The following is a 12,441-nucleotide window of genomic DNA, read 5'->3' as shown; positions in this document are numbered from 1 at the left end:
AGGTGATGATTAAGTGAAACACCAAATCAGAACATACTTTACCTCTCTCTAAATTTGAACATATAATCTCTTTAAAAGAAAAAAAACATGATCTTACTAGTTAATCCCACTCAAACTATAAAGTTTGAAGAAACCAAAATGCTTTTGCTGTGTATGGAATAATCTTAGTCTCATTATCATTATATTGAGAATCCAATTAAAGAGAATCAATGTTCCCATATCATTTCACTTAATATCTTGGCTTAATATGTTTTTGGTGATACGTAATATAATACTAAATGTTATTATTTATGTAATGTAGAAATTTCAATGCACCTAGTTTAACCAAATTTTGATGCACTATCTTCCAACATGATAGGTAGCAATAATTTTAAACAGACTTCTATAGCAATTATCTAAGTTAATATCTTTTTCATTTTTAGATCAAGTTAAGAGAAGCATAACTATTTGTATTAAATGAATGTCATACACAATTTTAATTAAAAATAATTATGTAATCCCCACCTTTGTATATGAGAAATATCTTTTTATTTATGGGTGAAATATACATATTTTTGTACTTAAAGGATTGGTCAAACAATAGGTTTAAAGGCATTCCGAGATATATCTATTATGATCTTAACATGTCACATCCAAGAATTGAATATGGGTGGGGAGGATAACAACATTTCTCCCAGTCAATCAAGCTAAACCATATTGACAATGCAACCACAATTTTATTGTTGGTTTCTCTATGAAAACATCCCCTTTTCCCTTTTCCATATCTTCTACAACTTTTTAGTTCCATAATCTGATCTTGGCTTCTTTTATACTGTTGGACACCTAATCCTAAATGGGTTAGTGTGGAAGTTGAATAGACTAAGTAGTCCAAGATACCTTGGGATGTGAAACCCAACATTCACATGTTGTACTATAAATGTATATCTCTTGTTAATAAAAATTGCACTCTCATGATTTATCATTCATATCGTTCTTGCTCCCATGTGTGTTTAACATGGTATCAGAGCAGGCATATTCCTACCCTGCGTAATTATTTTTAAGCCATTTGTTTTATGGCCCTTATGTGTATGTGTAGATCATTTCATGAATATTTTCTCAGCTAACCTGTCATTTCTCCAGCGCCATTTTTGGCCTCTCTCTGCCATTCTGAATCTTCTCAGTCATAATAACTTGCCTTATTCCCCTCAGACCTGAAATAAGCTACCTCTGCCAGTGCTGCACATCTATCCATATCATATTAACGATGTCCCATAACAGTTGAATGCGTTTGAATATTAATGTTGCGCGTTGAATTGGCCTGACATGCTGATAATTGAACGCTGGTCCAGCTCCTGTTGAATGCGTTATGGTTTGATATTGAATGGTATGCGTAACGCTGCCCATGCGTTTGAGTTTGTATTGCTTTAACGATTGAATGGTATATGCCCATGCGTTTGAGTTTGAACTGAATTTGTATCTGCGTTAAAACGACTTTGGTATTAGTTTTAACGTTGTCCAATAGTATCAATCAATAGTATCAAAGTTTGGTTTATTGAATGGTGTATTGAACGTTGAATGCGTATTAACGCTGTGGGTTTACTCACTGAAATACCATGGATTCCACGGCTCTCTTAATCTGGAATATTAACGCTGTTTGGTCCAGCGTATATATGGTATTAAACTGCCGTGTTGTTGTTTGACATAGCGTTTGAGTTTGAATATTGAATGCGTTTTGATATGCGCTGTCTAATGAGCTTTGGTATACAACGCTTGCATATGCGTTGAATTAACATGGTATAGACAGAAGTATGTGCACATTATATCCCCACCGTGGAGACTTTTGTGAAAAGGTTCAACATAATCCTGACATGTGATACAGGTATGGGCCTCTTTGTATTTCCACAACTCTTGTATTTGCGGTAACGGCACTGGGAAATTATGCTTCCTATTTGTCTTCCATAAACAGTGAAGATAAAATTGACTGGAATTATGACATTAATTATATGAGCTGGGTTGCGTGCTTGATTTATGGATACATCTGTTTGGTACCCCTCAGATTTTATTTCCTCCTCCGTTACTTGGGCATATCAACACCCTTGGTGCAGCTGTGGTGTCTTTATGGATATTCTCTGTTTATCTTCATTCCAGCTTCGATTCTGTTAATCTTCCCAACTGAGTTTTTAAGATGGACTGTTATTGCTCTTGCTGGCTTAGCGGCAGCAAGATTTGTAGTGCTGAATATGCGATCTTGCATGAGTGGAAGTGACAAATGGATTACAACATGCATAAGTGCATTTTTAATGCAAATATTCTTGACCTTTGTAATTAAGCTTTGTTCTTTGTATGAATGGGAAGGGCGCATTTATATATTTGATATTGGTTCATTTAAAATAATGTTAAAATTAAATGATGGGGCATTGTCTCATTGACTTCTGAGTATATGAAATCAGATACTGAAACCCATATATAAATGATTGTGGAAATGATTCAAGAAGAAGATTCTGGGCTTAAAACCATAATTAAAAGGGCTATTGTATTGAGGTTTGGTTGAGACAAAACTTTGTGCAATTTAATGTGAAATGGAAACCATATGGATAATGGCCCAGAGTGAGTGAAATGCCAAGCTTTTGATTGAATCCAGCATATGTGAATGTAATTGTGGTAATGAATCTGAATTATGAGAGCATTCGAAGTTGATGGGATTGATAGTTAAAATATGAATGAGGATGAAGGAAACTTCACATACAATGATTGATTTTTATTGAGTTTTCATGAACCATGAAATATGTGAACATGTGTTTGATAAGCTTCCGCATGCAAATGATAAAATGTGAATTTGCCAGGAATTGAAAGGTAAGCTTCCACATATTAATTGAGATTGCCAGTGGTAGAAATTTGCCAGACATTGAGATACTGATTGAGCATAGATCAAGATGCATGTTCATATGCATGTGCTACTATGAAACCCTTGAAATTGCAATGTTGACTTAGTTTATATATCTGCATTGTTCCACATAAGATTATGAGATTATGTACAATTCTTTCTCTGGGAATCTATAATCCCACAATTGTAGCTATTCCACATGTTATCATGAATGGTTATAGTCGCTATTGAACTTGACTATTCTTTTTCACTCGCCGAGAAAGTGAAGGAGTATTTGAAGGATTCAAGCAAGTTTGCAGTTGCTGCTGCCCCAGTGTGGCTTTGTATTTAAAATTCATTATAGTGCATTAATTCCTTGCTTCAACTACTGCATAAAGAGTTTGGTGGGCTGATTGTAATCTTTTAAGGAGAAAAGTTTTGTCGGTTGTTTTGTCAGAACATAATGCTGGTCATGAGTAAGCTCTTATTTTCATGTAATGGATTGTAATGGTGCTTGCTGGTGGAACTCTGATCATTTGATGCACATGTATAAAGGATATTGCTGTGTACTGTGAGTAGGTATTACTTTTCTGCACTGAGTAGTAGTTGTAAGGTGTAAATCTGGCATTAAAAAAAAATAAAAAATGGCTAGAATCAGTGAAGTATTAGAGTTCCTCAAAACTCTAATGTCGTCTACTACTCATGATACATTAAAAGTCAGCAAAGTTTCTCTCACAGATATTCAGGTCTGTCTACAAAATACACAGGAAAACATTGATTTTTTGCAGCTTGAATCACAGCTACAGCAAGAAGAGCTACATCAAAATGGACATCATTTTGAACCTTTTTTTGTTCAGAACATTGAGACAACCACCCATCAATAGCAAGTCAATAATGTTACAGTTCATTCAAATAAAGCAGCAGTTGTACATGCAGATGCAGAAACTCAGTCTGCACTTCCCAAGCCCATCATCAGACCTTGGGAACAACTTGTGCACAACAAGCACAGAACTGGTCTTGGATATGACAAGGACTTGTCCTTTCATATTCCAGACTATGCCAAGCCCATTCAGTTTCAGAGTGCTGGATTCATTCATGACAGTTCACCTGCTCCTCATGACAGTTCAGCTTCAGCTGTTCCAGACTCTGCCCCTCTTCCAGAGCAACAACAATGACAACAACAACAACAGATTGTGAAATGCCAACACTGTGAGCGAGTTGGCCATTTGAAAGATCACTGTTTTGATCTTCATCCATGTAAGCACTGTCATAAAACTAGCCATTCTTCACACAGATGCTTCAGCAACAAACACCCTGCAAGAACAAAGATTCATCTTGGATGGATCGCTTCTTGGCAATGGGCATCAACGACCAAGAAGATATTAAAATCACATGTCAGAACTTGTTCTAGAGTATTGAACAGTCTTGCAATTGAGTTTTCTCCATCATCTCACCTTGTATCTGACAGGGGGGAAATGATGTTCATCTACAAGCTTCAAAGTTACATCAAGCGAGCCTGAGCCACAACCTGCCACACCAGTTTCAGAGTTGTAGCGAAAAACAAAGATGCCCCTGAACATGCCTTCAGTTGGCAATCTGGGACACTTCCTCTAGTAGAAGACTCCAGCTTCTTGCCAGTTTTGGAAGAGTTCCAGGAATTGCATTAAGCATTCCAGAGTTGTTGGTCATCCTTAAACCATCACAGGTTGAGACTTCCCTTTTCAGGTTGAAGTTCTCCCTTTTATGTGGGGTGAGACCTCCCTTTATTGGTTGAAGGTTTCCCTCTTCAAAACAATAGGAGCACTTCCTCTAGTAGAAGACTTCAGCTTCTTGCCAGTTTTGGAAGAGTTCTGGGAACTGCACTAAGCGTTCCAGTGTTGGTGGTCATCCTTAAACCACCGCCCTTTATACCAACATTTCAGAGAGCACATTCAGCCTAGTGCTGCCATGCATTTTTTGCACATTTTGTATTACAGCTCTCTTCTTGGACTCATACATAACCCTTCGGATTAAGGGGGGGAATGTTGGACACCTAATCCTAAATGGGTTAGTGTGGAAGCTGAATAGACTAAGTAGTCCAAGAGACCTTGGGATGTGAAACCCAACGGTCACATGTTGTACTATAAATGTATATCTCTTGTTAATAAAAATTGCACTCTCATGATTTATCATTCATATTGTTCTTGCTCCCATGTGTGTTTAACATATACCTTCCTATATTTATAGAGAGATGTAGTTAAAAAACAAATGAAATATTGATTGTTTGTTATATTGAGTTCAATTTGTATTTTAAAATAACTTGATATATTTTTGTCCTTACATAGATTGAAAAACTAGTAAGTCAAAGTCAACTATTCATAAATAAAATCAACTCTTTCATTCGTATGGAATAAATTATTTCATATTAGATTCCATACTCCTCAATAAAATGCATTATAAGTACAGAATTTTCCTATACTATATATGTTAAATTAGCTCATGCTTAGGGATTGAATGACAATGCTTAAGAATTGAATGGCAATGATATGTTGCATATGCACATAGTACACAACAAGCTCAATACTGGAAAAAAAAAAGCTACTCAATAAACTATATAGCTCAGAGTATTAGTTAGTTTTAGCATTAGCTAACTACTCAATAAACTATATAGCTTAATCATAATATTAGTTAGTTTTAGCATTAACTATCGTATATAGTTTTAGTTAATTACAAAAAATAAAAAAATAGAAATTATAGTCTCACTATACTATTCACGCTTAAATAGTCAACCCATTGCATAAAAAGTTTGAAAATCACTATACATGTTAACGATGATCTTTTCGACATAGAGTCCTTTTACATTAAGATATACCAAGTGATGGTTAAATGCCCAACAATGCACCAAAAAGAGTGTCCCAGCCTATACCGTAGAGTTTTTTTTTTCCGAACATTGAATAGTTGGGTAGTGATACAATGAAATCGAGTAGGCATACTCATTTCCAATGCATGTTTGGGTTTAGAGGTTATCCAAGGTCTCACGTTATAACTTGTATCCAATAACTTAGAGAAGACCTATTGATGTAAGAAATTAAAACCATATTCCTATATTTAAAATGATTATTATTATAAATAGCATCATGATTATTATAAATAGCATCATTTCACTTTATAAGGTGTAGTGTTTTATTTCAAAACGTCAGTGTCTCCCTTCAAAAAAGAAATAACCAAGTGAAAGTATATCATACAAATTACATATCTAGGCTAGAGACTCAAGATAGACACTACTAGTCATATTGAATAACCATGTGACTTTGTGAAAACGTTGGACAGACTACAAGAAATCTGGGATTATTATTTTTTGCAAAATTATGTGACTTACAATGTTGTTTATTTATTTTACTAAATTTGAGGATCTAAGGTGCTTTTTAGAAATATAAGTTTATAGGTAAAATATATCAACGAACATAATTTGAACCAGTGCAATATGGTAGCGTAGTTTCTATTACATTAGGGACAATGTAGTTGCACAAACCTCAGCGGTCGCATAGAATCCAGGTAAAAACTATTATTTTATTATGCTTTATTGTAAAAATAGAAATAAGATTTTCAAAATATAAACCAATAAAACTATTACAAATTAACATTTTTAATTATATATATATATATATATATATATATATATATATAATTATACATTTATATATTAGTCAAAAGTAAAAAACATATCGATTTTGAATTTCGGTGAAAACTAATAAAACAAAAATTGTTCAAATCTATTTAAATTGTTTATATTTTTTTATAATGCTTATAGTCTCACGTTATTATTATACCTTGAAATAAACATGTGGAGTGTTAACAGAACTTATCCTCGTACCCAAATGTGTCGTAAGGTTTCAATCATGAGATTTTATTAAAAATAAGCTGAATCACCTTATCTACAAACATTAATTACGGGATTTGATAAGAGTTGTTGGGATTGCGTTGGGTGAGTTATGACCCATTATGAGTGATTGGAAAAGTTTTAATGCCTTTTGAAGGTAAGACCTTTCAATACGTTAATCCATCCTCCAAAGTTCTATTAATCCATTACGAAGAACCAATTAGTAAAACTTTATATCATAGTGGAAGTTGAATGAACAATAACTTGTTATATATTTGATGAACTATCATAATTTTGTCAAGAAAATACTCACCTAATTATTGAAATACCATGTATATGTTGCCATTGGACATGAATATACCAATATCTCCATTAACAAATGACAAAACTACTTATTACTCTCTAAAATTAAGTTGCATAGAATCAATTTATTCCTTTATGGACTTAAGTAACACAATAAAAAATAGTTACTCACCTAATTATTGAAATACCATGCATATGTTGCCATTGGACATGAATATACCAACATCTCCATTAACAAATGACAAAATTACTTATTACTCTCTAAAATTAAGTTGCATAGAATCAATTTATTCCTTTATGGACTTAAGTAACACACTAAAAAACAGTTACTCACCTAATTATTGAAATACCATGCATATGTTGCCATTGGACATGAATATACCAACATCTCCATTAACAAATGACAAAACTACTTATTACTCTCTAAAATTAAGTTGCATAGAATCAATTTATTCCTTTATGGACTTAAGTAACACAATAAAAAACAGTTAACTTATGAAGCTAAATTAGGTATTCGACCACACAAACAAAAGTGATTGTGCAATGGATCCATTAAAATTAGAAACCTTTTAGAATAAGAAAATAGATCTACATGCAAGTTGAATGCACTTAGGTGAATGCAGACTTCGACTACGTAGGGTGGGTTGGCTTGGCTTTCAATGGCTGTGATGTGGTTTGGCTTGGCTTTCTAATTTGTTTGTATTACAAGATATTTAAAAAAGGATAAGCAGAGAATACCTTGGTGTTGTGTTTCTCATCTCTATCTACTCACAAAAAATTGAAACATAGTTACTTTAACGAAGTATTTGCACAAACTTTGGTAGTGGTTTAGAATCTAGCTAAAAGACTCATATTTTATTATGATCTATTGCACATATCGTAATCGTAAAGGTAGAAATAAGTTCTTCAAAATATAAACCAATAAGATGATTACAAATTGAATTATATAGGTATGTATGTATATATCTATATTATAAAGCTAAAAATTAGTTAATATATTTTTCAAAGCTTAACTAATGGGTATTCAAAAGAAATTGCTAGATTGTCCTTGCTGCTCATGTTAGAAATTATGCTTTGGGAAAATTGTATGAAAAAATTATTCTATCTGTCGGTCAATTATAAATTAATCGTGGCCAATAAGTAAATCTAATCTTATAGTCTTTCCTTGGTAGGAACTAAATTCTAAATTAATAGTGGCCAATAACTAAATAGAATCTTATAGTCTTTCTTTATTAGGAACTAAAAAATTTAGATTTGAAGTGGATAAATTAATTGTTTACATTCATAAATTTTGGTGGGTAGTAACCACTAGTAAGTGTATACATTTATAGTTTTACTCTTACATAAGTGCTCTCGGAAACATAAATAATGGTGGGATGTAACTCCTTGTAAGTATATATAGTTACTTCTTCTCCCTATCCATTTTTATGCAAAAATGTTAAATTATGTTGGAATGTAAGTGATGGTAAATATGTTACTTTTTTAATATGAGCTATTCTAAAGTATTTTATTTTTGGATGGTTTTCGTACAAAAACTAAAGAATAAAAAAGCACTACACAAATATCTAAAATCATGCATGACTATTGCAGTAGCCATATCCGTAAATTATAGCATAAGATATGTAAGGCAATTATCCACCTACCATTACATTGTGCAAAGTCTACAATAACATGGTCCAATCAAATACTTAAAAAATATATTTTTAATAGTATTTAAAAATAAATATTTATTTTTAAATGTTGAACAGTATAAATTGCATTGATAAATGCTAAATTAATAATGATATAAATTGAATTGATATATGCTAAATTAATAATGATCAATAGAGAAATTGATTGATAAAATTGTTCTTGATAAAAATTAATAAAAAAAAACATTAAACACTAGATATCAATTCTTGAATAAAAATTCTTAATAAAAATAACTTTACCTACTACTACACTACAATGTCAAAACAAAAAAATAACAATACATATAAATAATAATAATAATAATTTAAATTATATTTTAAAAACCTTTCCATCTCTAAATTACATCAATTGAACATCCCTTTAAGAACAAGTATACCTCGTTGAATTAGCATCTCTTATCCATCCCTCATATTACCAACTCGAACATCCCTTTAAAAATAAGTATACCTCATTGAATTAACATCTCTTATCCATCCCTCATATTACCAACTCTCCGTACTAGTAAGGATTACATGAAAAGAAAAAACATTTTCCATTCTAAACCCTTCCACGAATTCCACCCCTACTTGTGAATTCTATTCATTTGAATGCATATATGTACAAACAACTATATATTTGTATATTTTGCTTGCAATGGTTATAGATCATCCAATCCAACGTTGCTAGTTTAAATGTAGAGGGCACTTAGATGTTATGGTATATGAGTTTGGGTTAGCTTATAATAAAACAATGATAATGATAAGATTATTTTTATTACTGTAGATTTATATTAATTATAGATTTGGTAAATTTGGAGAGGTACTAAATATTTTGAGGTGTGGCCTTTTTAGAGTGTAAAATTTGGAAAAGAGATTGCACCTCAAGAGATTTAATCTTTCTAGACATGTCATAAATCTTGTTTAGAGAGAAAGCATATGTAATTTCTCATTGTTTATATATATATATATATATATATATATTTGACCCCTTGAAAATCCCCTTGTGACCATGGATTGTGTATATTATAAACATAAACTTACTACTCCAACAAGTGATGCTAAATTTTAAACAAAATTACGTAAAAAGGGTAAAAATTGTAGAATAAGTAGATTATTAAAATGTTCTAACTATAGGATTTATTTTTCAAACATTATATATAATACATAAATAATTGTTTTATATACACTTGGAATAATGCTTACAATAGTATAAGTTATCACTCTAGAATTTCCCTAGGGTTGTCATGTTGTGTTTAAAGAAATAATAGAGGTAACTACAAATGTACTTTTGAGATCAGGATCTAACCTTCCTAATGCTCAGAGAGGGCTCTTTCTTAATGATTTAACTTTGTTGAATTAATTGATTTTAGGCTAGTTATTTAAGCTTGTTTGGGTTTTGATTTGATTTGGTGGTGGAATCACTGATTTAGATGTATATATGAATGTCTTTTTACATTGGGCTATGGAGTCAAAATGTTGAGAAAACAGGACTGAATCAAGTTCTAAATGAAGTGTCCACAGGGCAAGGTAGATGAGCAAATTAAGATCTTTTAGGCTGAAGGGTGAGGTGGTTTTCTGTTGGGATCAAGAAGCAGTTAAGGATTCTTCAAACCAGATATTGGGGGAAATGAAAGAGGTCAATCGAAACTAGGGAGCAATGAAGAATTCCCTACTATAGATATCAGAAGAAAACATCAAAATGAATAATAGTTCAGAACAGAGTGTAATTAAACATATTCTGCAATAATATTCCTGTTATAACATTTAAATTTGGAAAACATACAAGTTTATGGAATACTTAAGAAAATAACAAATTGAACAATTGAAAGATACTTCACTGAAGTTGCCCAATGCATGAAGGCTCTAATGCAATGCCTTTATTACTTGTCCAGTCTACTGACTTGAAAATGTTACAATAAACCCTTAGGTTTCAGATTAATACAACAATACAAAGGTTCAACAATCCCCCCTCAATACTTCGAACTGTGAAGTATCTATACAAGAACTATTACAAAATATCCTAAACTGATTTAGGAATTATTCAAGAAAAAATAAATATCTTCAGGCAATAAGATAGAGACAACGATCTAACTAATGCAAGTTGTCCCTATTTATTTGGTTTTGCTGTTTTCTTTCATTGATATTTTGTTGCTTCATCTCTTTTGTTTTTTTTCTTTATGTTGGTCATCCCTTTACTTTTCCTTTGAATTTTACACTCTGTCCTTCATCTGATACTCTTCAATTTAACTGATCTGTTTTCACTGTTTTACCTTTCACAGTAAGTCATTCAACTTTCCCCAAGTCTCTGCATCTAGTAATTGAATCATTACCAGTCTTCCGAAGATCTCATAAGTTTCTATGTACTTTGCAAAAGTAGGCTTGTTTATAAAGAGATGTTTTACTTCATGTTGGAGGTAAAAGAGGTTCTCAAAAGTCTGATAAAGCACTTTTCCTGTAGGAATTCCTTTCATGGAGGAATTGTTGGACTGTTCCTTGGCCACTTCTCTGATTTTCTTGTCACAATGTACCTATTTCATCGACCTGTCATTAATCACTAATGGATTAGGTAGAACTTTCTACCTCAAAACATCAAATTTAACCATGAATCTGGCTATTGCTAGATCCATTGTTTGGCATTTCTCCTCAAGCTGTATCATCAAATTCCTTTTGGTGATTACTTTCATTACTTCTAGTATGGTTCATGCTCTGTCAGTTATTCCAAGCTCCTGCACTTCATATTTGTTTTTTGTATTAAGGAACTAGATTATTCTTGAGGCTTCTTCTGGCTTATCTCCAAGTTTGGCTCTTACCCTTTGAATTGCCTCACCAACTTCTTTGACAAAATCATTCTGCTCAAATATCACCTATATAGAAGGACAAATATCATTAACTGAGTCAATGGTATTGGCCCATAGCTGTTGCTTTGCTTGGGCAAGTGGTTCTTTCAATGCCAACTCTTTCTCTAACTTTTGTATCCTTTCAGTCAATTTGTTTGGCTTTTGTGTTTCATCCTTATGCATGATTTGAACTAGTTTCTTTTAATCCTCTAGACTTTTTATTTGATCTTTAAGCCTATTTATTTCATTTGTTTGGATGGACATATCCTACATAGCTTTGATTAATTTACTTGCTTCATCACTAGGATGAGATGTTGCTATAGATGATCCTATAACTGATGTAGTTTCTGATGTAGTGGGAACTGCTATGGCTACTGGAACTACTGAAGTGGAAGGAACTGTTGCAGTAACTGTAGGAATGGTAGTGATAGTCACTACTTCCATGCTGGCCTTTTTCTCATGTACTAACTTATCCATCTCATTTTCCATTTCTGTTAATTGAGCAGTTAATTGAAGAATGAGGTTCATCATTTCATCTTTTTGGCTCTGATTCTCTAGAACTTCCTTGGTCTGTGGATGTTCAGTAGGAGGCAATTTAAGTTGTTTCTTCAATGCAACAATGTTTGCATCCTTTTCCTTAATGAGTTTTTCTGCACCTTTGACATTCTTTGGATCATATCTCATTTCAATAACCAAATCTTCAAGGGATTTAATTCTGTTATCTTTAGCTTGTGAGGATTCTTTTTCTAGTTTCAACTGTACTTTTACATTTTCTAAAGAATTGTGAAGCTTTTGGGCACTCATAGCTTTGTCAGTCATAGTTGAGTATAGAATTTCTCCTGCTTGCTTATGAAATTCTATTTGGTCTAGAGGATGAACATCTTTGGCAGAGATCTCATAATTTGTCATTTTGTAATCTGCTGCCGACTT

The 12,441-nt window shown here is 32.5% G+C and overlaps 1 pseudogene; it reads left to right on the top strand.

Moving 5' to 3' along the window:
* The first annotated feature begins 330 nt into the window (after positions 1-330).
* On the top strand, positions 331-2,408 carry LOC149171713 (uncharacterized; annotated as a pseudogene).
* Positions 2,409-12,441: the final 10,033 nt, after the last annotated feature.

The sequence above is a fragment of the Pinus tabuliformis genome, chromosome 4_2 (genome assembly GCF_031772625.1).
Source record: "Pinus tabuliformis cultivar Carrire ecotype Pingquan chromosome 4_2, CPIR1, whole genome shotgun sequence".
Taxonomy (NCBI): Eukaryota; Viridiplantae; Streptophyta; class Pinopsida; order Pinales; family Pinaceae; genus Pinus; species Pinus tabuliformis.
Note: the sequence above shows the minus strand (reverse complement) of the source record. Positions and strands in the feature narration are given on the sequence as shown.